Source organism: Callorhinus ursinus, unplaced genomic scaffold, assembly GCF_003265705.2.
Source record: "Callorhinus ursinus isolate GAN/ISIS: 27379988/994484 unplaced genomic scaffold, GSC_fseal_2.0 scaffold2, whole genome shotgun sequence".
Taxonomy (NCBI): domain Eukaryota; kingdom Metazoa; phylum Chordata; class Mammalia; order Carnivora; family Otariidae; genus Callorhinus; species Callorhinus ursinus.
The window spans coordinates 90794166-90818541 of NW_027397064.1; the positions used below are offsets into that span (position 1 = coordinate 90794166).

A 24376-nucleotide genomic window follows, 5' to 3' on the forward strand; every position below is an offset into this window, starting at 1 on the left:
ATATGTGTAGAGGCACTCTGAGAGTAATGTGACTCCCGGTTTGGAGCTTTGTCCTGACAATCAAGATGGATCATCAATACATAGAGGCCTGGATGCAGAGTAAACCTTTTCGGCCCACATCACTGTCCACAATAAAGGAGTCGACCAACCATCACTCTGCCTCCAAAATTACTGCACCCAACTTTTGTTTCTCCTAAAGGATGAGAAAAGTTGGTAAGGTTTTGTCAACTGGCAAAGACTAGACCCCACAGCTGTTCTCAATGTCCAGTCAGCTGACACGGGGCGGGGGGAGTGGCGGGGGCAGAAATGGCCGAGTTTGGTTTGCTATCACCCTCTAAGAGCAACTCTTGCCAGGTTTTTCCACACCTCCAGGCAGGTATGGGGAAAGGAGCAAGGAAACCTTCCAAATGGGACCCAATCTAAAACGATGTGTCACCTAATTCCTGTTCAAGATGTGGTTTTGGATTCATGATGAGGAAATGGTGCTTTCCCAGCCCAGAGAATGGAATAAACTTTCCTGCTTCCTTGTCCTTAACTTGTAAACAACACCAGCCCTTTGACAATGAAGACAAATGTAGGCCCAGCTTGCAGTAAAAATGAAAAAAACTGCCAGTAACACTTCACAATCGTTGCTTTTATTACCTGCCTCCCCCACCCAGAACATTATTTCATTCAGAGCCAAGGTAGAGAGCCAAATTGCCTTGTTTCCAAAGGATATGAGCATGTTTTAGAAAAGCATCTGTGGGTATTATAGTCCATGGGGCATCATCTCATTTATATTGCCCCCACGTTTATGAGTGCATGACCAGCAGCCTGATCAGGTTCAGACGCCTTCAAGAAATTGGATGCTAAAGGGTCCATATATCAATGTTATGATGATGTATTTTTCATGAAATCTATAAATAATGTCAACAGGATAGGGATATTCTGGATGACAGAATCTTTAATAGTTTTTGAGGAATGGCCTGCTTCCCTGTAAAAAGTCAATTTACCTTTTTTTTCTTCCCCCCCGACTCTTGTTCATTGAAAAAGTCTGATCTGGCTACTTTGGCACAGACAGACACACACACCCCCGCCCCCCCTCCAAGAATGTTAAGAGAAAGACGTAGTTATTTTTATATAAACCAATGAGTAGACATACAAGTTGTTAGCAAGGAAAGGGTAGATAATTGGCACCTCTGGAGTTTCTGATAGTTTGTCTTTTCTTATCACCTGAAACGTTGTCTCGAGCTGAAGGAACAGGTGACTTGGTCTTCAAAGAAGGCAGTGACAAAAGAAAAATAAAATGCTCAGGGTCATGAGTGCTAGGATGTAAATTTCAAAAATGTTGTTTTTATAATCTCAGCGAAATTGGAAAGCAATCTCAGCTTCTGCCAGACCTCCATCTGTCCCGGACATCAGTTGCAGATTGGGGTCTGTTATTGTAAGAAGTGTTTGACGTGGCTCAAGGGCTAGGGAAAATGAAGTTGTTATGCCCCGCTGTCCATACCCCCCACCCCTTGACTCCAGGCTGCTCAGGACTGAACGTAGGCAGCCAAGAAAACTCACTCACCTCCCCACCACACTGAAGGCCAAAAGCGAAGCTGCCTCACTGGGATGAAGAGAAGCTGGAGACGAAGGGAGACGGAGTCAGAACCACGGCTCAGAGTGACGTTGAAAATGGCAAGTACAACTGGGAAGGCAGAAGGATAATGTCACCAAATCTGCTGCCAGGGCTTGGGTATCCTTTTCTGGGCCCTCCTCTCTGGGCCTACCTGTGACTCAGGAGTAATAGTGGCTCTGTAAACAAGGCAAGGATGAAGAAATGGAAATATTAGGGCTGCAAAGGCCTCAACAAAGGGCCAGTTCTATAGAAGCAGTAAATATTGGGCCACCTGGGTGGCTCAGTCGGTTAAGCATTTGCCTTTGGCTCAGGCCATGATCTCGGGGTCCTGGGATGGAGCCCTGCACCAGGGTCCCTCCTCAGCGGGGAGCTTACCTCTCCCTCTGCCCCTCCCCCCGGCTTGTGTTCTTCCCACCCTCTCTCAAATAAATAAATAAATAAATAAATAATCTTTAAAAATAAAGAAGCAGTAAATATTGAACTCATACTACAGATGTAGATCCTGATCTTCCCAATTTGCACATATATATGTAGATGTATATATGTGTACATACACACACACACATATATAAAGAGAGAGAGAAGAACAAAGAGAGAGGTTTTAAAAATGTAATAGCAACTTTCAAGCAACTAAGGAAAGGAAAATATCCTTCTGTATTAAATACATTATTTGCTTATTGTCCTTATTATTAACAAAACAGTGTCGACAATCTCTTCCAGATCAGTGAGCATCCCCTCAGGCTGAAACACAAGAGCGAAAATGAATCTTGAGTGACAGAGCCGGGAATTTCACTTGCCACCGCCACCTGCTCTTGGAGGTCAATGGTACTGTGGTGTGTAATTACCAACTTCATCGCTGCCTCTTTGCTTCCCCTCTCCCACTGTCTAATTGATGGCCCTGACACCGACGCTGGGTCAGCCCTCTAAAAACATCTTGGGCATGAACTACTTCTCCATCCAACAGATGCTGCTCACTTGGGAACCTACCAGAGCCGGGAACTCAAGGATGGCTTGTGTTTGCTCAGACTTGGGGGAAAAAATGATAGAGCAAAAAGCAAGATTAGGGATCTACTCCAGGTAGAAAGAAAATTAACCACAATCTTAGAATTTGGTCTCAGCTGCAACATCCACTCCATACATTCACTAATGCACTTATTGGCCCTTTTCCAAGTAAAGGATACCTGACCTTCAGTTTCTTAACTTTTCTTTTAGTTGTTACTTGCGTCCCTTGTGTCGCCCATGGAGACGGTGGAATCATTGCTTCGACCAACACTGAAACCGAATAAAGAGTCCACACCTGTGGACGGCTGCAGAGAGAGCACAAGAACTATCGCAGGATCTTCTTTACCAATGAAACAAACCACTAGCCGAGCTCTGTGCCTACAAACTGTGCTCTGAAAATGACCTCTTCCAAACCGGAACCAACCTGGCACCCAGGAGAATTTGGGGACCTTGGTCTCTTTTGTTGCTCATCTCTGGGCTGCTGGAGTAGACTCCCAGAGGCACGTCCCTTCTTTCTCCCTAAGCACCAAACCCCAACTCCCCTGGGAGCCACGGATCCTCGGCGGAGTGGCTGGTTTCCGGTGCAGACCCTTCTCTATTTCAGCCCCATTACCGTGACCTGGCTAGGACAGGACAAGAGGCTTGAAAACAAAAGGGAAGGGCACCCCTTAGAGCTTCTTGTCGTTGAATCCTCTGCAAACCCCTCACTCCCCCTCTAAACCTAAAGCTCAGGAAACAAAACTGGACAGCAAATGCTGTATGCTAAGATACAGGGCAAAATTAGAGTTTCAAAGGGGAGGGCCCTTATGATATTTTTCATAGCTAAAGCTACTTCTTTCTTTCTTTCTTTCTTTCTTTTTTAATTTGCTAGCGGGGGTAGGGGGAGAGTGAGAGAAACAGATTACCTGCTGAGGAGAGAGCCCCACATGGGGCTCCAGCCCAGGACCCTGAGATCATGACCTGAGCCGAAGGCAGACGCTTAACCGACCGAGCCACCAGGCGCCCCTAAAGCCACTTATTTCTATCCTAGTTTAGGGATCAGTAAACTATAGCCACAGGCTAAATCTGGCCTGTTGCCTGTTTTTGTAAATAAAGTTCCATTGAAATACAGCCATGCTCATTCATTTACATATTGTCTACAGCTGAGTTGGCACTACACCAGCAGAGGTAAGTAGTTATGATAGAGACTATATGACTCACAAAGCCTAAAATATTTACTACCTGGCCCTTCAGAGAAAATGTTTACCAACCCCTACTCTATTGGTTGTCCTCACATTGTGCAATTATTATTGGTGGTAGCCTTCATCACTTCATCTTCTATTGACTATTTTGGTTTATGATAGACAGGCTCACAGACCCCAAACAAACAAACAAACAAAGGCAACTCATGTGCACTTTATCCTGGTTATTAGTCACTGAGTCCTTAAAAATAGAGGTAAATACACGCCAGCAAACTAGTTCAATAATTTTGTAAAAGAATGCCAGAGGCAGGAGTTGCATATTTAACTGAAGCCTACACTGTGGTTATTGAGCAAATGCTTCAAGATTAGGCAGCAAATAAAGATAAAAGAATTCTGCCCTGTAGAATATCAATGAAAAAAATTTTATTGAAGATTATTTCACATTAGACTCTGCTATCCAAAGTCCACAGATACAGAAATGAAGGAAATCTCTTTAGGGATTTGCTCAGGAGAACCCAAATTTGTTTCCCTTGATGAAATACCAAATATTAAGTGATTCTTTACGAAGAAACCCTTTTTATAAGAAGTATCTTTTAAAGTGAAAACAAAGAAATGAGTATTTGTTTTTCTGTGGAAGACATAATGCCAAATCTAGCGTACTTCCCCACCCGGCCCACTCCCCCATACCTATTGCCCATTTTAAAAGTCACTGTTCAGCTTTCTCACTGAGCTGATATGAAGTGAAACAAGGTTCCTGCGGAGGCCTGACTAGTATGTTTTCCAAGGGCTACGTAACTAGACCTTTCAGCAAACTTACTTGTCTAAGTTTCCCTCAAAGCCCGAGCCTTTGAACAGAACTTGACCCAAGTCCCTTTCGCTTGACCAAAGAGTTGAAAATTGACATGGATTTGAGATGGAGCTGGGAAAGCTCACTCCTAGGCCAGCTTAGATTTTCCCAACTGTTGGGTCACATACCAAAGGAATTAAGGGTCCAATATTGTGATGCTCGCTTATTTGTCTGCACTACAGCCCCAGATGGCTCTATAGCTATTCCAGCCATTTGGAAGGTGGGCAAATAGCCTTCAACCTCCCTTTACTAACTTTAGGCTACAATGGAATAGGCACACATGGACAGGGAGCATCCATACCCACACCTCTCACACACATGTCCACACAGAAAAAGCCTCTTTCTTGCAAGTCAAGTACAAGCCATATCCAGAATTTAAGGCAGAAGAACTCTTTTGGAGATGAAAAAGATGAGTGTTGCAAATGGCATCCCTTCCTTGTTTGAGATTCATCTCCCCATAAGATGCAGTGTTTCTCCTCTGTACATTTTCCACACTATTTTATAATTAAACTGTGTCTTATTCATCTAGGAATTCCCAGAATCTGACATAGTATGTGGCATGTAGGTGCTCAATAAATATTTTTTCATGTGTCCATTCATTCAATCAATCAATGTTTACTGAACACTTCCTCTGTGACAAATACCTTGCTAAGTATAGTAAACTAAAGAAATGAATAAGACACAATCTGTGTCCTCCGTGTGTCCCAAATCTAGAGGAGGAAGAGCAAATAAACAGATAATTACAATATGGGGTGGAGGTATTTCAGTCAAGACTTACAGATTTGGGCTCCTAACCCTGCCCTGGAGTGGGTGGGTGTGGGAGTAGCTAGCTAGGTTAGGGCTGAGAACACTTCTTCTCTCTGGAAATGCCAGTAAATGTTGTCACACTGAGACTTGTGACCTTTATAGAATGCAGTAAGGAGAGTTTATTTTTTGACAGTGAAATACATGATAGCTTCCAGCAATCATAGTTCACTACAATGTGGGATTGTGCCTCATAAGCAGAGACACTTCACAAAGTCTCGTGTTGATGTGCAAATACATAGCTAAGATTCCTTGGATCTTGCCTTGCTTTAGGCACGTGGCAGTTAAAAACAACAATTAAGGAAAAAAATCAACTAGTCAGTGAGTTAGAATCAGAGGATCATAGAGCATTAGAGTCTATAAAAGGGCACTTAAAATGTTACCAGAGTCTGTCTGATGCCAGATGACTAGTGTGACCAGTTTCATTCTTCTGTTCAATTGATAGAGTGACTGACAGGTCATTTGGGCTTTGCCGGGAGGGAGAGTTGCACAGGAAGACTTGGCATGGGGTAGTTGTTTGATGAATGTGTTCTGAATGCATGAAGGCAAACACCTCAGGCTCTGTGGAGGAAAAGTAGGCCTCAAAATCCAGAAGCTCAAATAACACAGCCACATTGACCTTCTCATCAGTCATCAATCAACATCCATCAGTGTTGCTGGGAGCAGTGGAGAATGCAGAGGAAATCATACCTGCTCTCTGATCTTAAAAATCAGGGATACAAAGAAGGATATATGCAGGCAATTCATGGAAGAAGGAAGTCAAAAGTATATGAAGGGATGCTCAAACTCATCCATTGTCAGGAAAAACGCCAATCAAAATATTAATGAGATACAATTTTATACCAAATAGACTGAAAAAAATGTTAAGCTGGATGATGATACTGAGTGTCGGCCTAGATGTGGCATACAAGTTCGTTGATGCATGACTGGTGGGAATGAAGACTAGTGCGTGAATATTATGAGTAATTTGGCACTTCCTAGTCAATTTAAGCCTATGTATATCCTAAGCATCATTAATTCCACTTCTGGGTATGCATATATCACAAAGACATCCTCACACAAATTCCTAAGGGGCTATGGATTAGGATGCTCATGGCCACATTTTTTGTGATGATGGCATGAAGATGGAGATCACCTGGGTACCCACCCCTAGGGCACTGGACATATAAAACATGACGGGGGGAGTAACCCATGGTGTACTACACACAGTTGGAAGCCACTGACTACATCTAGTCACACATAACATCATGGATGGAGCTTGAAAGCATAGTGATGGTTGGAAAGAGTGGGAAACAGAATGAGATATTTAAAACAATACCATTTAAGAAAGTAAAAATATATGCTCATAAAACAAGAGTATAATTCTATATGAAGTCTTCACAAACAAAATGATGCTTTATATATGTTAGAATAGTCACCTCTGGAGGTAAGAGGAGAAAAGGGATAAATACAGATTTTTGGTTCCTGGAAGTAAGTTTCCTGGAACAGATATGTGTGCAAGCGGCTTTGGAACCCAGCAGTATGCAGAGGGTAGGAGGAATTTGAGGAGCATGTTAAAGAAAGCCTAATTGTCTTGAATAGACAGTAGAAATCTTGGCTTTGGAGACACTGCTGGTGAAGGCTCAGAAGGAAATGAGAAACATGCTATTAGAAACTGCAAGAGGAGGGACCTTATTTTGGAATAGCAGAAAGTTTAGCAACACCATTACCTGCAGTTATATGGAAAGTAGAAAATATTCCTAATGACCTAGGTGATTAGTTAAGGGGTGTTTCCAAAGTGATGGAGGTGCCACCTGATCTCTTTTTGCTCCTTAGAGTAAAACGAAGGAGGAAAGAAAGAAACCGAGGGAAAGACTATTATAGTCCCTACCACCCACCCACCCCTGCAGCAAAAAAAATGTTTTAAAATTTTTCAGCCTCTCCAGATGGCATTCAAACAAATATCAAATCCAAGGTACTACCAGGAAAACAGTGTCTAAAGATGAAACTGAGAGGCGCTTGGGTGGCTCAGTCAGTTAAGCATCTGACTTATGATTTTGGCTCAGCTTGTGATCTCACAGTCATGAGATCTAGCCCTGCTTTGGGCTCCATACTAGAGAGTGGAGCCTGCTTGGGATTCCCTCTCTCCCTCTCCCTCTGACCTTCTTCCCCACCCCCCAGCTCATGTGCTCTCTCTCTCTCTCTCTCTCAAATAAATAAATAAATAAGAAACTAAGCATATAAAAGTAAAACTTTTTGTTAAGACCTCAGAAAGATCAAAGGTGGTGCCTTAGAGTCTATAAAAACCCCCTTAAAGAAGAAATACTACCATTTCCATCTACTTACAACACTGCTGACACCAGATGTGTGGGTTTTCCACACCAAGCAATTCTCCAGTTCTCGTAGGACACCAACTGGGCATCCTACAATTTTTTTTTATTATTATTATGTTATGTTAATCACCATACATCCCATCATTAGTTTTTGATGTAGTGTTCTATGATTCATTGTTTGCGGCGTCCTACAATTTAACTAGATTCTGACACTACCTGCCTGGAATTAGTGCAGACCCCACAGGGGAAGGCCTCCATCCCACAACCCTTCCCCCTCCCACTTCAGATACCCATCTCAAGTCCCACTTGTCCGCCTATACTTCTGACCAACCAACTATAAATGGGGGCAGGGGGCTTCCCACAATCCCTTTCTTGGGCTCAATAATTTGCCAGAATGGCTCACAGAACTCAAGAAAGCACTTTACTTACTATTGCCCATTTATAATAAAGAAAACCCAGGAACAGCCAACTAGAAGACACGCCTGGGGTAAAGAATGTGGGAAAGGGCAACAGCTTCCATGTCCTCTCCGAGAGCACCACCTCCCAGCACTCCCAAGTAATCACCAACCCAGAAGCTGTCTGAACCCCTTCGGTCAGGATTTTTATGGAGGCTTCATTACATCATCATGATTGATTAAATCATTGCCATTAGTGGCCCCTGAAATCAGGTGGTGGGGCTGAAATTTCCAACTCTCTAATCCTGTGGTTGTTTCCACTAGCAACCAGCCCCACACCCCCAACCTTAGGGATTTTCCAAAAGTCACCTCATTAACACAAACCTATAAAAGATGCTCTTTTCAGCTTTATCACTCTGGAGCTGTTTCAGGAGCTAGGGACAAAACTCAAATACTATAACAAAAGATGTTCCTACTGCTATTATCCCTTAGGGCATTATAAAGATAATGTCCTAAGGAGCTCTGGCCAGGAGCTGGGGATGAAGAGCAAACACATATTTCTTATACTATCATAAGAGATTAAGGGTTTGCTTCACAAATCCTCTCAATCAAACTATAGGGCCTCTAGAAAGTTAAGGGTATTGGACCGCAACCATTTCAGCAAAAGCAAAGGGGCTTATCACAAAGAAATCTGTAGGTATGGCTTTTGCCTAATGGAGTGAATCCCAAAGAAATTCACAGGAGACCTACAAGTTTCTTAAAAGACTTAATATTTGTAGAAACATAGCCAACTTGTCTACAGGGGACAGAAACGTATTATGAGGAGACTTTTTCAACCCCTAGAATTCTACTGGCAAGAAGCAAGCTGAGAAAGCTGCTCAGCTACAAAAATGTGCTACCTTTCATAAAAAAGAAAAGATGAGGGCCACCTGGGTGGCTCAGTCAGTAAAGCGGCTGCCGTCAGCTCAGGTCATGATCCTGGGGTCCTGAGATCAAGCCCCACATCAGGCTTCCCTGCTCAGCGGGGAGTGTGCTTCTCCCTCTCCCTCTGCCCCTCCCTGCTCCGCTCGTGCTCTCTCTCTCTCTCTCTCTCTCTCTCTCTCTCTCTCTCTCTCTCTCTTTCTCTCAAATAAAAATAAATAAAATTTTTTAAAAAATAAAATAAGAAAAGGAAAGATGACTCAGAGGGCAGAATCAACAGCCCAGAGAGTGGAGCCAAGAGCCATGGAGAATTAATCTTAGGCCTTGGGATCTAATCAAGAAACTTCCAGCACTTACTTGGAGGCTTTCATAATTTCTACGGACCAATGAACCCTTGTGCCTCCAATTTTCTACCTTGTTTGACAAGAATGACTTCCTGATCAACAACTATAGATGGGGGCCAGATAACTTATTTCTTTAGTTCCGTTGGTCTACAGATCAAAAGGATCTGTGTTTAAGGCACTACACCTGAGGAGCCTCAATCACAACTGAACTTAATATAGATGCAGCTCTGGTCTTTGAACTGATGTAATGAGATGAGGCTTTAAGGACCTTGATAGGGTAGGTATTTTGCATGTGGGAGGGATGTGAATCTTGGAAGTCAGAAGGTGGACTGTGGTAGGCAACCTCTGCGATAGCTCCCAATGATCCTTGCCTCCTAGTATTCAGGGCCTCATATAATCATCTCTCTTTCAGTGTGGGTTTGACCTAGTGACTAGTTTCTGACAAAGAGAATATAGGAAAAGCATTGTGATATTGTTTCTGAGATTAAATCATAACAAGATTATGACCACCATCGTGGATCTCTCTCTCTCTCTTTTGCTCTCATTACTCTGAGGGAAGCCAAGTGGCATATAATGAGCAGCCCTATGGAGAGGCCCATGTGGCAAGAAACTAATGTCTCCCACCAACAGCCATTGAGGACCTGAGGTTTACAAACAACCACATTGAGTCAGCTTGCAGGTGGATCCTCTCCCAGTTGAGCCTTGAAATGACTACAGCTTCAGGGACACAATGATCATAGCCTTGTAAGAAATCCAGAGCCAGAGGACCCAGCTAAGCTGTACCTGACTCCAGACCCTGAGAAACTGAGAGGATAAATGTTTGTTGTTCTAAACTGATGAGTTTTGGGATAACTTACTATGCAGCAAAAGATAATGAATACAGGTTGTATCCCCTAACACAGATTTGATTTCCTAAGAGGATTTAAAAAATATGTCTAATGCAAATTTTTTAAATATTAAAGAGTTTTTCATCCTACTTATAATTACCTAATTGATTATAAACAGCCCACTGGAGTTTCATTCATTAAGTACTCATTCCACAGAGTTTTTTGTGATTCTGCGCAAAGGCATGTAGGAGGTGGGGGGATTTAAAAAGAGACATAGAAAAAGAAGCCACACCCCTGGTTTCTAAGAGATGTCCCTTGAAAGAGGCAAGCACGTGAAACAGAATAGTACAGGTTGATCTGGACCACGGCGAAGGCAAGTACGCAGGAGAACAGGAACCCGGTGGGGGGAGTTCCTGAGTTCCAGGGGGAGGGGGGCACTGAGAGGATGTACTTGACTCAGGATTCAGTGGCACAAAAACACAGCTAATTGGCTTATGCTCAAGAATGAAAAGGTCTAAGTGTCACAGTGGCTTCCAGCACAGCTAGATTTAGCGGAGTTCAGATGATGTTATAGAGACCCAGTTATCCCTCTTCTGTCTCTCAGCTGTGATTCCTCTGTGTTGGTTTCATTCTCAAGCAGGCTGTCAAGAGCCGAGTGGATCTGCCAGGTGTCAAAGTAGTCAATTAAGACAACAAGGCAAAAAAGAAAGTAACAATTAAGCCTTTATTTATTTACTGCCATAGTATAAGGAAGAAGCTAAATTGCTGGCTCCCCAGTGTTCCATTTTCCCCCATGGAACAGCCCCTGGGGAAGGCCAACTGTATCAGCACACCTGGGGGAATTGGCTCACTGCTGAGGGAGCCTCAAACAACAGGTTCCTGTCTTTCTATGGATTGGCGGCCAGGAGGAGCAGGGATACCTAGTAGAAAAGTCCTGAGTACTGAGTCAGAGTGGAGAAAAGCGTCTTCAACTTTCCCCTTCCCACCATAAGGTTTCAGCCTAGTCACCCGTCCTCCCCCAGTAAAGAGGCTTCTGATGGAGGCACCTGGACCAGGAATGCAGCCATGCATAAAAGAATGGCTGACCACAGGGGCCTAGTCCTTGATTGCAACTCCCTTCAGAGCCTGCCATGCATTGGCGGTGCACTGCGTCTGGTGTAGGAAGGGCAGCTTTCCCCCACGAAGCCTGCCAGATAACATATTATGGAGTAATGTGTGTGTGGACCCCCCCTCTCCCTGCCCATTCGTAGGTTGAAGCCCTAACCCAAAATATGATGGTGTTTGTAGGTAGGGCCTTTGGAAGGTAATTAGAGTTAAATGACATCATGAGGGTGGGGACCCCATGATGAGATTAGTGTCCTTATAAGAAGGGGAAAAGGCACCGGAGCTCCCTTTCTCTCTGCGCATGCATACACACAAGGAGGTCATGTGAACACACGGGGAGATGGTGGCTGTCTGCAAGCCGGGAAGTGGGCCCTCACCAAGAATGGAATCTGCCAGCACTTTGATCTCAAGCTTCCAAGCCTGTAGAAATGTGAATAATAAATGTACATTGTTTAAGCCACCCAGTCTACAGGTATTCTGTGATGACAACCCAAGCTGACAGACCACCTTTGTAGTTGCCTATGGTCAGGCCTGAGAGATCACTCATAGGCTTCTGGCCACAAGCTGACCCCTTGCTCTTCCTCTATTGGTGACAAGATGGCTATCAGCAGCTCCACCTGACATCCTCTTCCTCTCAGAAACACCTGTAGGAAAAGAGTGCTCTGTCTTAGTAGTTCCAGCAGAAACTCTGAGACTGGCTCTGAGACCGGCTGGGGTCCTGTGCCCATCCCTGAACCAAGGCCTGTGGCCAAGTGGATGGAATTCACAGGCCAGCCTGCATCACGTTACACCTCTGAATCTAGAGTTTGGGGCAGGACTTTCCCAAACTACTTACACTGAGCGTGAGGGAGGGGCACATACCAGATGCGCAATTGCACCCTAGGTAGGCAACACCTACAGAGGCCTGCTCTCCAGTGCTCGAGCAAAAGTCAAAGGATTTATTTCCTCATCCATCCCATAAACATTTACTGAACTACGTGCCAGGCACTGTTCTCAGCCCTGGGGAGACAGCAGTGAACGAAAGTAGCCATCTTAAATTCTACTGGGGGTAACAGACAATAAACACAATCAGCAGGCAAAATAGATAGCCGGGTAGATAGAGACAAGGGGCAAAGGGAAAGAACTAAAGCAAGAAAGGAGGGCAGGCAGTATGTATATAAGGGACAAGTATTCAGGAAAGCCTTGCCGAAGGCAATCAGAGAATGAGCATCCCAGAGCAGAGGCAACGGTCAACAGGAAGGCCTAGAGGTGGGAGCATGCTTGTTGTGTTCAAGGAACAACAAGGAGCATAGGTTGCCAGAGAAAATATGGAATGCCCAGTTAAATTTGAAGTTGGGGTAAACAACATATACATTTTTTTAGCACAAGTATGTCCCAAATATTGAATAGGACATATTTGTATCAAAAAAAAAAAATGTTCCAGGCCACATCTGGAACATATTTATACTAAAAAATTATTTGTTGTTTATCTGGAATTCAAATTTAACTAGGAGTGCTGTATTTTTGTTTGCTAAATCTGGCATTTCTAGGCCAGTGTGACTGAAACAGAATGAAGAAGATGGAGGTGTTAGGGATCGAATTATGTCCCCCCAAAGATGATGCTTTGCAGTCCTGACCCCATTAATTCAGAATGGGATCTTGCTTGGAAACAGGGCCATTGCAAATAGAATTAATTACAATGAGGTCATACTGGAGCAGGGTGGGTTCTTCTAAAACGATGGCCATGTGAAGCCACAGGGACACACAGGGAGAAGGCAATGTGACAACAGAGACAGAGACCGGAGTGCTGCACCTGCAAAGCAATGGATACCACATGACAACCACCAGAAGCTAGAAAGAGGCACAGAAGGATCCTTCCCCTTCCAGCTGCAGAGGGACCGTGGCCCTGCCAACACCTTGGTTTGGGACTTCTAGCCCCAGAAACCACAAGAAAATAAATGTCTGTTGTTTGAAGCCACCCAGTTTGCGGAGCTTTCTTACAGCTGCCCCAGCAAAGTAACACAGGCGGGTGGCAAAAGATGAGGCCTGAGAGGTAAGGAGGCTGAGGGACAGATCCCGCCGGGCCTTGGAAGCCATGTGGAGACTTGGCTTGCCCTCTGAATCATCTAAAAGTCTGGGGAGAGGAGTGACATGTGTAAAGAGATGTAAGAGCAATCTCAGAGGACCACCGGGGAAGGAAATGGTATGTGATACTTCAAGAACCACGTGTGGTTGCATCCCACTGGAGTGTGTGCTAAGAGCCTCTTAGCAACAAAATAGCAGGGTATGCTTCCCTCTGCGGGCAATAGGAAGCCAGTGGAAAACTTGGATCAGAGAGATGGGGTCAAATATGCCCGCTGCCTGGGTTTTTGTTATTCATTGTACTAGAGGTGGAGGCTGGAGTTCAGGAAGCATGACTGGACAATGATGGAATTCCAAGTACCATGACTGGTGAGGGAAGGGGATAACCTTCCCATTAGATAGGGGACCTTAATCCAAGCCCCTCAAATCATACTACTGACACAGCCACATTCCCACACCTCCTGAGGTAAATTGGAAAATACCTAGGATTTCTCTGGAACATTGGAAATTCTACTCAAGATCACCAGTACACCGAGGGAGATGAATTCCCATCCGCAGGGCAGGGTCTGGAAGAGATAGCAACAGATTTTCCCCTGAATATTCTGAATTTAGAATTCCCAGACCAGGGGCTCTCAAACTTCAGTGTTTAAGAGAAACTCAGGGAGATTTTGAAAATGCAGATTCTTGAATCCCATCCTGCGTATCTTGATGAAGTAAAGGTGGTCCTGGAACCACACCTTGAGAAACTCTGGCGTAGTAAGGGACTTGAAGATGTGTGTGCAGACAGTGATAAAGACTACAGAGAAAGCATGAAACAGGGCAGGAAGATAGGAAATGTATGTGGGTGTGGAGGGGTGTGATGGTGTAGCAGGTAATGTCACTAAGAAGGTGATATTATATGTTGAAATTATGTGCAAACTTTTGTGAGTATGTTCATTCCTGGAGAAATGGCTATACAACCTTCAGGAGATTCTTAAAGAGACTCTGAACCAAATCAGGACTGAGAACTTCTGTAGATTTGTTTGTTAGATTAGAAAATTACATATTTTCTGCTCTCAGATGGAAAGCAATTTCTTTCAGATGGAAGTTCAGAATCTGCTTATATTTTGAGTGTTCACAATACTTGGACCTTAAACAGTGGTTCTCAGATTTACCTGCATGTGAGAATTGCCTCTAGAACTTTAAACAATGCTAATTTCTGGATCTCAGTCTCAGAAAGTCTGATTTAATTGGTTTGGGGGTTTGACCTGGGAATTGGGATGCTAAAAGCTCCCTAGGGGAATCTAATTGCAGGAAAAGCTGAGGAAGACCAACCTAGTGTTTCAGATGAACCTCAACTCAGGGTAGGAAGGTTGGGGCCATTATTCCCATTTACTGAGACTCTGGAGAATGTGTGCCTAACCTGAGGTCCCATGACTGGTGAGTAATTCAAGACTCAAGACCAGGTTCTAGGACTCCCAAGTCAGTGCTCTGGCCACGATCACACCATGCGATAGAAGCTGGTCGGATTTTGATAAGGAGTGAAGGGCCAGAGCTCGGGCTCCCGTACTAGGAAGGGCAGGCCCACAGAGACCCTCATGGTGGGAGGACTCAGCATCTAGGAAGCAGAAGGTTAGAGGTGCTGCCCGCCAAGGGGAAGAGGGGGCAGTTCAGAAAAAGGGGGTCAAGAGCTGACAACCGGCTGCCGCCTCACAGGCCAGCAAGAGAAACAGGTACTTTGTCTGAGTCTGTGAAGATTCTCATCCCTCACACAACAACCTGGTCAACACTGGCCTCCCAGCTGGCCTAAAGCTGACCAAAACAATGATGATAACCAAAACCCTCTGAGATAAATGACATTAATGGCTTTGTGGCTTCCAATAATCCAATTCCTTCTTCATTCCCTAACACCGGCCAGGATTGCTGATGTGGGCGGTGGGGTAGGTGGCCCATACACCAGAAGAAAGTCACTATCCCAAAAGTAATGCCTCCATCAGAGGCATTACAGAGTTAGAATGCTTCCAACTGGCACAAAGCTTTCCATTGTCCAAGTGGTAATTAGTAATGGCTTCAAAAGCAAATGCCCTGGGAGAGAGACCTTGGATTAAAAGTTCAAGGTCTGGGTTTTCAAAACTTTTTTAAACAGAACTCTTCTGACAAAATATCTTTATATGTATGTATGTGTGCATCATGTATGTCATATTATATTATACAGATGATATGTTACATGTGCATATATGTAATATGAATGTTACACCTATACTATATCATATATTGTATATATTACATGTAATATGCATAATATATAATTTAATATATGTGTATATAAATATAAGACAGATCAAAGTAAACTTGCTGTGGACAAAGCAAGGGCTGGGGCTGGAAATTATCTCATGGGTAGGAGGTGGTGGGAGAGGAGAATGCCCTACCCCACTTCCCCTGCCCACCCTCCCTCCCTCCCACCAAGCTGGACTGTCCCTGAGCCACCTCAGCCAAACCCTAGGACAGTTTGAAAGAACTGCAGGAAGGAATTCATTAACTCACTGGACAAGGGTTGAGAGCCTACTGTGTTAGCATTGTGCTCGATGCTAGGACCAAGGCAAAAGACTAACAGCCTCTTCCTTCAAGGACCTCATCATCTGTTGAGGGTCACAGACAAGAAAGGGATAACTATGCAAAATGTGATAGGAAGTGAATAAGGGAAGTTAAAGAGCATTACAGAATATACTGGGAGCCCTGAGGAAGGGTACCTCGCCTTGGGTGGGGGCAAGGGAGGGCAGGACCTAGCAGAGAAGGCTCTTTGAAGGAGAAGAGCCCCAAAGTTAGGGTCAATTCCAGTTTTTAGAGCAGGTTTTAATAAAATGAATGAGGACAGGGGAGAGGGAGAACTTTGGGAACGGGAAGATACATGGAGCAGAGTCAGAGGAAAACGCAGGGCATCTGGAGCTGCCAGAGACCAGGAACACAGGGGCCAAGTCCCACTACTTCACAAGCTGTCCCGGGCAGCCCCCGTGCTGGGATCTCAGGCTCCACGTGCAGGATGGAAGGAAGAGACCAAGGGCCTCATCCAGACTCACAGCCCAAAGAGGCAGGTCTGGGGCCACCAAACTGGCCCCACCAAACTGGGGCCCCAAACTGGGGCTCTGGCACAAAAAGGACTCCCTTTGAAATGACTTCTGAGAAATCAGATCTCTTCAGCTGGATTTCAGCCCCAAGAGCAAATGTCCAATAAAGTTCTGAGGATCACAGGGAAACCAATCCATGCAAGGCTTTCCTGAGCTGACCCAGCCCCTATAAACAGGAGGGCAAAACCAGCCAGAAGAGGAAGGAAAGACAGACCCTGGGCCGGGGGTTACTGCAAGGCCATCACCCAGTCACCCAGGAGAACATGATCATAGAGTTCCCCTCTGAAGGAACAAACTCCCGCTGTGGGAATGATGCTCAGGACCATCCTTCCGCCTGAGGCAATGCAGACAAAAAGGAGAGGGTGCTGTGTGTGTCCCCCGCAAACCTGCCACTTGGCCCTCACAGTGTTCCTCTTTGCTATGAAAAGAAAACGAAAAGCTCAGGGCGCTCTCAAAGTTTTGCTTTTTCTTTTTCATGGTCTCTTGTCTTACTCTCTCAAAAACCACTCTCCCCCTCTGCTCCTTCATCTTCCTCCTCCTTTCCTGGGACTCTCCTTTCTCCTGAGGACACCGTGACAAAGAAAAATGCCTGCAAGGGCCTTGTTTTCAAGATTGAGTCAAGGCTCGAAGCTTTTATCTTGCTCTTAATGGCACCTTTCACGGATAGAGCCCAGCAAGGCTGTGTGGGCCTGCGTTATCTCCCAAAGACCGACTGGGCTGCATGGCCTCACGCACAGCGGGTACCCCGCCCCCCTCCCCCAGCAGCTCATCCACATGGATGAGCTGTGTCCGAGGCTGCAGAGCACACTCCCTGACACCAGCCGCCTCCCAGGCCGGTCTGGGCTGCCCTACTTCTCACAGGCACCCATCTCCGGTTCTGCTCACCAGGGGATTTTTCAATGAGACTGCAGGCTTGATAAGGCCCTCCCAGTTCAGAGGAGAGGAAACCAAGGCTAGGGGACTTCCTGATGGCCCAGCCTAACCCTGCTGGCAGACAAGAGCCCAGCGTGAGGGTTCCCCTGCCCACTTTCTGGCACGTCTCTATCTGGGCACAGATAGATATGTATATATATACAGCGTGGGAAAGCCAAGCGTGGGCCAATGCCCCCAAAGAGGCAGATAAGAGCTTGTGTTCTGTTCCACCCAGCACACAGAAGCAGATCAAAGCTTCAGGGAGAGTTGGCTGACTGAGCTTGCCATTCACACCACCATTCACACTCCTTGGTGTGTCTCACGCACTTCAAAGTGCCAGGTGCCGTCCAGAGCAGTCTGCAAGCTGCACCCTATGACACCCACCGCCCAAGCCTGGGGGAGGATGTGAGATGCTGTGAGACTAAAGGAGGGGGGAGGGAGGCTGAGCCTCTGATCATCTTTCTTTGATAAGAAAAATGCATTTAAAAACAATGCAAGTTGGTAATAATAGCTGCTGATTTGCACAGAGATCTTCGGCGCTTCTACAGGACCTGTCATCTAAACCCACAGCAGCCACTTAGAGGTTGAGTATTTTGCCAGTGGTCACCACCCAGAAAATAGTGGAGCTGGGATTTGAACCCAGACGGTATGACACCAAAGCCTCTATTTCCCAGACCATTCAGCCATAGCTGTAGATCTCCTGGGCTTCATGGCAGAAGATAGGAGGGCTTTAGGTAGAAGGCACATGACAGTGCCTCATTTCTTTGCCCAACCAAAGTTGTTTTCCAGGCAAGACAAGAGACATACGTTATCTAGGGCAACCTTCCAGAAAGGGGCAGGCCGTGTGCTCCCTGAGGACAGGGACCAGGCTTGATTCTTTTCTGTATCCTCGGCACCTAGCGCAGCGCCTGGATCAAAGTGGATGCTCAAAAAGTCCTTGCTAGGGGCACCTCGGTGGCTGAGTTGTTAAGCGTCTGCCTTTGGCTCAGGTCATGATCCCGGGGTCCTGGGATTGAGCCCTGCATCGGGCTCCCTGCTCCGCAGGAAGCCTGTTTCTCCCTCTCCCACTCCCCCTGCTTGTGTTCCCTCTCTCACTATCTCTCTGTCAAATAAATAAATAAAATCTTTAAAAAAAAAAAAAGTCCTTGCTGATTCCTGGCCTAGCCATATACAGGCTGTGTGGTCAAAGGCAAGCGACAACTTGTCTGGGTTGCAGGTTCCTAATTTGTAAAATGGGGATAATAATGTAGCCCTCCCAGTGTAACCATATGATTAGAAACCATACATGTAAAGTCGCTCCCACTATGCCCGGCACATAGTAGGTGCTCAATAGTCGACAGTTTAGCTGTCTTCAAAGCCATGCGTGATGTTAAGGGTCAAGGGTAAGATTAGACTGACCCATAGTTCTTGCCTAAAAGCAGGATAGGGCAAGACAAAATAACTCAAGGTATTCCCATAAGCTGTTGTTGTTGTTATTTTTAGAGAAAGTGTATGTGTGAGCAGGGGCAGGGGGTGGGCAGAGGGAGAGGAAGAGAGAATCTCATGACCTGAGCCGAAATCAAGAGTCAGACACTTAACCGACTGAGCCACCCAGGCACACCCCCACCCACCCAAGGGGCAGCCACATTCCACACTTTGGGAGCGGATCACAAAGGTTACTACGGGGGTTGGCACAGTAACACTCAGAACCACGAGAGGAGCCTTAGAATACCCTCAAGGGGTCACACATTGCCAAGGACTCCACAAATCACAAAATAGCTTCAATTTCTCCACCTGCTGGGCCTCGCCAGTGAGGAAGGGAAAAAAGAGGGGAACTCAGTGTGCAACATGAAGCATCACTCAGCGACCGCATTACTTAGTGCTTTTGTAGCAGGCACTGCTCTGAGCACTGACAGGAGATGAAATGGTTGAAAGCCGCCACTCGCAAGGGGCTCTCAGAGTGGCTATGGGGTATGGGAAAGAGACCAGGAGGACAGTCCAGGCGCACACCAACCCATGAGACCACCCTTACAAAGGCCAGGCAGTAAAGGCTAACTGCCAAGAGGGTCCTGCAGGAGCCACAGGCCCGGCCAGAAGAACAAGGTGACCATGAACCGGAGGGTCAGTCAGAGGTCTCCAGGGAGGTCATGTGACACTTCAGTGCTTGTCCAATTCTTCCTGAAGGACTAGCTCGATCTGGGATTCACTGCTGGGGGCCCACCATCACATCTCAGTGCTTCAGTATAGAAGGCAAACATTCCAGTGCCTCGCCACCAAATATAATACACCAGGAAGGGATGGCAATGATGGCCCTGGGGCCAAACCCAGCCTGAAGCCTGTTTTTTCACTACCCACAAGCACAGAATGGCTGTCACGTTTTGAACGTGTTGTTTAAACAACAACAACAATGAAGAAGAAGCAACAGAGAAGTCTATGGCTACAAAGCCTAAAACATTTACCGTATGGTCTTTTATAGAAAAAGTGTGTCAGTGCTTGGACTATAGTGTCCATGGTGGCCAAAAGCATGGCCCTTATTTGTCAAGGTTTCCTTTAGGCCCTTCTGGGAAAACCGGAACACGCTTGGCTGCTAAACTCTCCTGACTGGACCGGGAGCTCTGGGTGTGAGAGTAGCCAGTTCACGGGCTGAGGGCCTTCCTAATTCTCCTCTGCATTAACCCAGGCAGTCTTTTCTGGCCTGCCACAACTCCCTACAGTAACAGTTCACGCAGGACAAATGTTCTAACGCACTCCTGGCATCCACCACCCCTACGTGTCAAGCCTTCAGAAAAGCCATGGAGGGTTTGGCACAGGACACAGCCCACCAAACAGACGTGTGCTTCCTTCCCCAGGTGGGCTGAGCAGGTGGGGAGGAGGAAGGGGACTGGATGCCTAGAGGCTTAAAGCACCTGCTTTCTGGCTTGCAGGCTATAGGCTTCCCAGCCTTGCACTGTCCTGGTTCTTTGGGGACCAGCCCCGCCTGCCCTGGCAGGAAGCCCTACTAAAGCGACTGCCCCACACTGGGGCCACGGATCTATTCTCGGGAGCCTTATCACCCAGGAACAGAAACAACAAAGGGAGCCAATCCCCTTACATATTCCAAATGCAATTCAAACAACTTACATTTTCGGAGTCTTCCAGCTGGCTGGTGTTTTGAGCAGCCAATCAACAGAGGCGGCTATTGTACCAGCTTTAGAGAAGATACTTTTATAATCGATGCAACTCATTATATTGAAATATCCACTTCCTGCCAATACACAATTTAAATCATCATTTCAAAGCAATTTGTTATATAATTGAGTCTTTTATATTTATAATACATGTAATTTGTTATGCAATTGAGTCTCTTATAATTACCACCCCCCCTGAAGAAGCAGCCACAGTTTTTATTTTGGGGGGCTGTGGGGTGAGACTTGGCTGGCAAAGGGACTTTCTGTAGCCTTGAACAACTGGCCACAGGCAGCACTGATAATGAGAGGAAAGGTGGGGCGGCCCTTTCTGAGGAGAAACTGGCTATTCTGTTCCTTTGGCTTGAGGGGCCCACTATTAATTTAAGGGCACATTGAGAAATATATTTATTCTTGGCAAAATTTTAATAGCCTTTGAGGGGCATGTTTCCCAAATAATCAAGAATGAGCATGTTTTTTGTTTGTTTGTTTTTCCGAGCATGTCTTTTATAATGGAAAAATCTAATACTGCTCTAGGCACCTGAGGCTGACCTGGAAGGACCTCAGTGCTAGAGGCTCTTTGCTGACCACCCCTCACAGCTGGACCACAAGTCCTTCCTTGAAGGACGGTCTGGACATCTGGACAGTGCACCTGATGTCTCACAGAGGTACAGAATCCCAGACTCAGTAGAACACACAAGTGGCTGGGCATGTCATCAAATCACGGGGTCCAAGGCCCTCCTTCTCCCAGTCATTGAGATGGCCTGGTCTGGAGGAAAGAAATTTGAACTGATGACTAGAAAACCTGGGGATTTATTGCAAACTGACACTTGTGTCCTTGTTGTCCTGTCTTGAAAATATAGACGGTAACCTTCTTTGCTCCAGCTCTGCAGTGAAGATCAAATGCAGTAAAAGTTCTTAGAAAAGTTAAAAAGCATTTTATAAGAGTCTTCAAAGAACAGTTACTCTTAACCCACCCCCAGGCCAATGACGGTCACTCTCCCTTAACTGTATATGGTAACGGAAGTTTGAGTCCCTCTACTAGAAAGTTCCCACAGCCTAGGATTTTGGGTTATGAATCGACCAGACTTCTGTGTCCCAATTCAGTGTCCATTATGGATACAGATGACAGGGATGCCTTGGTCCATTTGTTTGGACTAAGGCATCAATAAGAGTGCTATCAGCAAAAGTAAGTGGTACATAAAATGTTGTTCTTTTTTTTTTTTAAGATGTTATTTATCTATTTGACAGAGAGAGACACAGCGAGAGAGGGAACACAAGAAGGGGGAGTGGGAAACAGAGAAGCAGGCTTCCCTCAGAGCAGGGAGTCCGATGTGGGGCTCCATCCCAGGACCCTGGGATCATGACCTGAGCCGAAGGCAGATGCCCAACGACTGAGCCACCCAGGTGCCCTAAAATGTGGTTCTGAAGTGCTAACGATTGCTTTCTCTGATCTCTTGGGCACCACAGACATGCACACTCATGCCATCCTTGGCAATTCAAACCCACTGTCTCCAGAATGCACCACTGCAAGAGTAGGTAAGCTGCCTAACGGAACTAAACCATGAAACTAAGCAGCTGCTGGGCCCAGGGTCACACCCCCTTGGGAACTCATGACCCCAGGACCTTCATGCTGCTTTTTATTTAATGCAGCAAGCAACAAAGATTTACTGAGGACTTGTGTGAGAGCTGGGCTCTGAGCTCTCTCGAGGGATACCAAGAAGCATAAAATCTGACCCCAGCCCTCAGAGACCAGCTAGTCTCCTAGTGACGGCAAACATGCCTCCATGAAAGTAGCGTCAAGAATCAGAATCAGTGGGATGACCTTGAAGTCCCTTCCTGCTTTAAACTTCTAGGATCTAACAAGTCACTGTGCAATTTATTTGTTTTATTTCTCAATAAAGTTAACATTGAATAGTAATAGTATTTGCCTGTGTTCTTAGATTTGTCCTCTAGATCACTTATCTATTCCTACATAACAAGTGATCCCAAAATTCTGTGGCTTAAAACAACCTTTAAAATGTCTTTTATTTGCTCATGATTCTCTGGGTCAGCAGTCCGAGCTGGGCTCAGCTGGCTGATTCTTCTTCTATGTCTTGGGGTCGCTCAGATGGCTGCAGTCATCTGGAGCTCTCCTGAGGCTGGACAGACTCAGATGAACCAAGACCACATTATTCCCATGGCTACAGGTTGATGCCAACTCTCAGCTGGTGAATCCAGGGGGACTCAGCAGGCAAGGCTCATCTCCACTCCATGTGGCTTCTTCACATGGCAGACCTGGGGCAGCATTTCAAGAAGACAAGAAAAGAAGATATAAGGCCTCTCAAGAATTAGGCTCCAAGGTTGTGTAACTTGCACTGCATTCTGAGGGAAAAGCAAGTCACGGGACCACACAGCTTCAGGGGATGAGATAATTGATTTCACCTCTTGACTCAAGGAGTAACAAAGGTCACTGAAACTGAACTTAAATTGTCTGCAGCTTTTCCTGACATTATCAGCCCATTTATCTCCATAAGGCATTGGTCACCAACACCACGTATTCATGTGTTCATTGGAAATCCACCTACATGATGTTTTAACTATAATCACAGAATGCAAGTAAGCTTAGTGAGGATGTTTTCAGAAAACTATCTTTTTCTTTCCCACACACATGAGGCCAAATAATGTGAATATACTCCACTTCCTCATTGTTTTTACCACATTTGATCCAATACCTTCACAATGCCTACCAAAGTATTTCAAACATAACAGTCAGACACTTCCCTTGCAATTCTAGGACCAAGTCCAAAAAGCTTTGATTACAATGTTCCAAATCACTGTTGGCAGTTGAAAAAGGTGAATTAAGAATGATGCATTAAAGAAAGGCCAGCTGGTGTTCATAGTTCTCGAACAACCCTAAATGCATTTCAGGCCCCAAGGCCAAGTAATTTTTCACAGTTATGCTAAAACATCATATTACAAGTAAGTCACCTGCAGCCCTGTCATGGGGACTGTCTGATTATTGACCATATTCCTTAGGACGTTATCACTTTACAGCCCTCCAAATATTTGCAGGCAGTAATCCAAGTAGCAAGTCACAGATCAGGTTACTCAGCAGTTCATAGATCTGAAACAACTCATAAATCAAAATTGACAAGAAATTAGCAGACAAGCTCAGACAGTAAAAATCTTGCCATCAAATCATCCAGTGCAGACAACTGACAAACACTTGATACCCCTTGATAAGACAGAACCTTGCCTTGACACGCAAGGCCACGAGTAGCAAAGGCACTCCCACTGCCATCTTTGTACCTCCCACGAGCCAACCTCGTCAAAACTCAGGCCCCAAGTACCTGCAACCCCCTCAGCCCTTGAGAAGGTATTCAGAAGGAAAAATAAGCTCAGACCTAGTTTCGTTGAAATTTGCCACTTCCTCAAAATTTACTCAAATCATCAACTTAAGGCAACTTCTCTTTCTAGTGTTTGGAATTCATTCCTTCCATTATATTAGGAGCATTTCCTTTGGGGGTTAGTGAGAAACCAAACCAAACCAAACCAAACTTAGATCCTGCCTTCAAGAAAGAAGTCAGTGGGAAAGACAGTGAGCTTACCCTGTTGTACTTTTTCCCGCTTAAGGCTCATAAGGCCTTCGTGATGCAAGTATAATTATCCCCATTTTAGACTGAGAAACTGGGGTTTCAGTTAGCAGGCAACAGAGCCAAGATTCAGATGGAGGGAAGAGCAGAATGAAAGAAGCAGGGTTGGAGGGCAATGAAGCTCAAGTGAAACACTGTGGGTAAAGCACCTTCCACACAACAAAGGACTTTGCAAATACCG

The 24376-nt window shown here is 45.5% G+C and overlaps 1 long non-coding RNA gene across 1 annotated transcript in view; it reads right to left on the minus strand.

Annotated features, from left to right (window-relative positions):
• Positions 1-1569: 1569 nt before the first annotated feature.
• LOC141371127 (uncharacterized) overlaps positions 1570-24376 on the minus strand; it is a 109904-nt gene continuing 87097 nt past the window's right edge. The window contains exon 3 of the long non-coding RNA XR_012375814.1: positions 1570-1672. This is a non-coding gene — a long non-coding RNA (uncharacterized lncRNA). The remainder of the gene's footprint in view (positions 1673-24376) is intronic.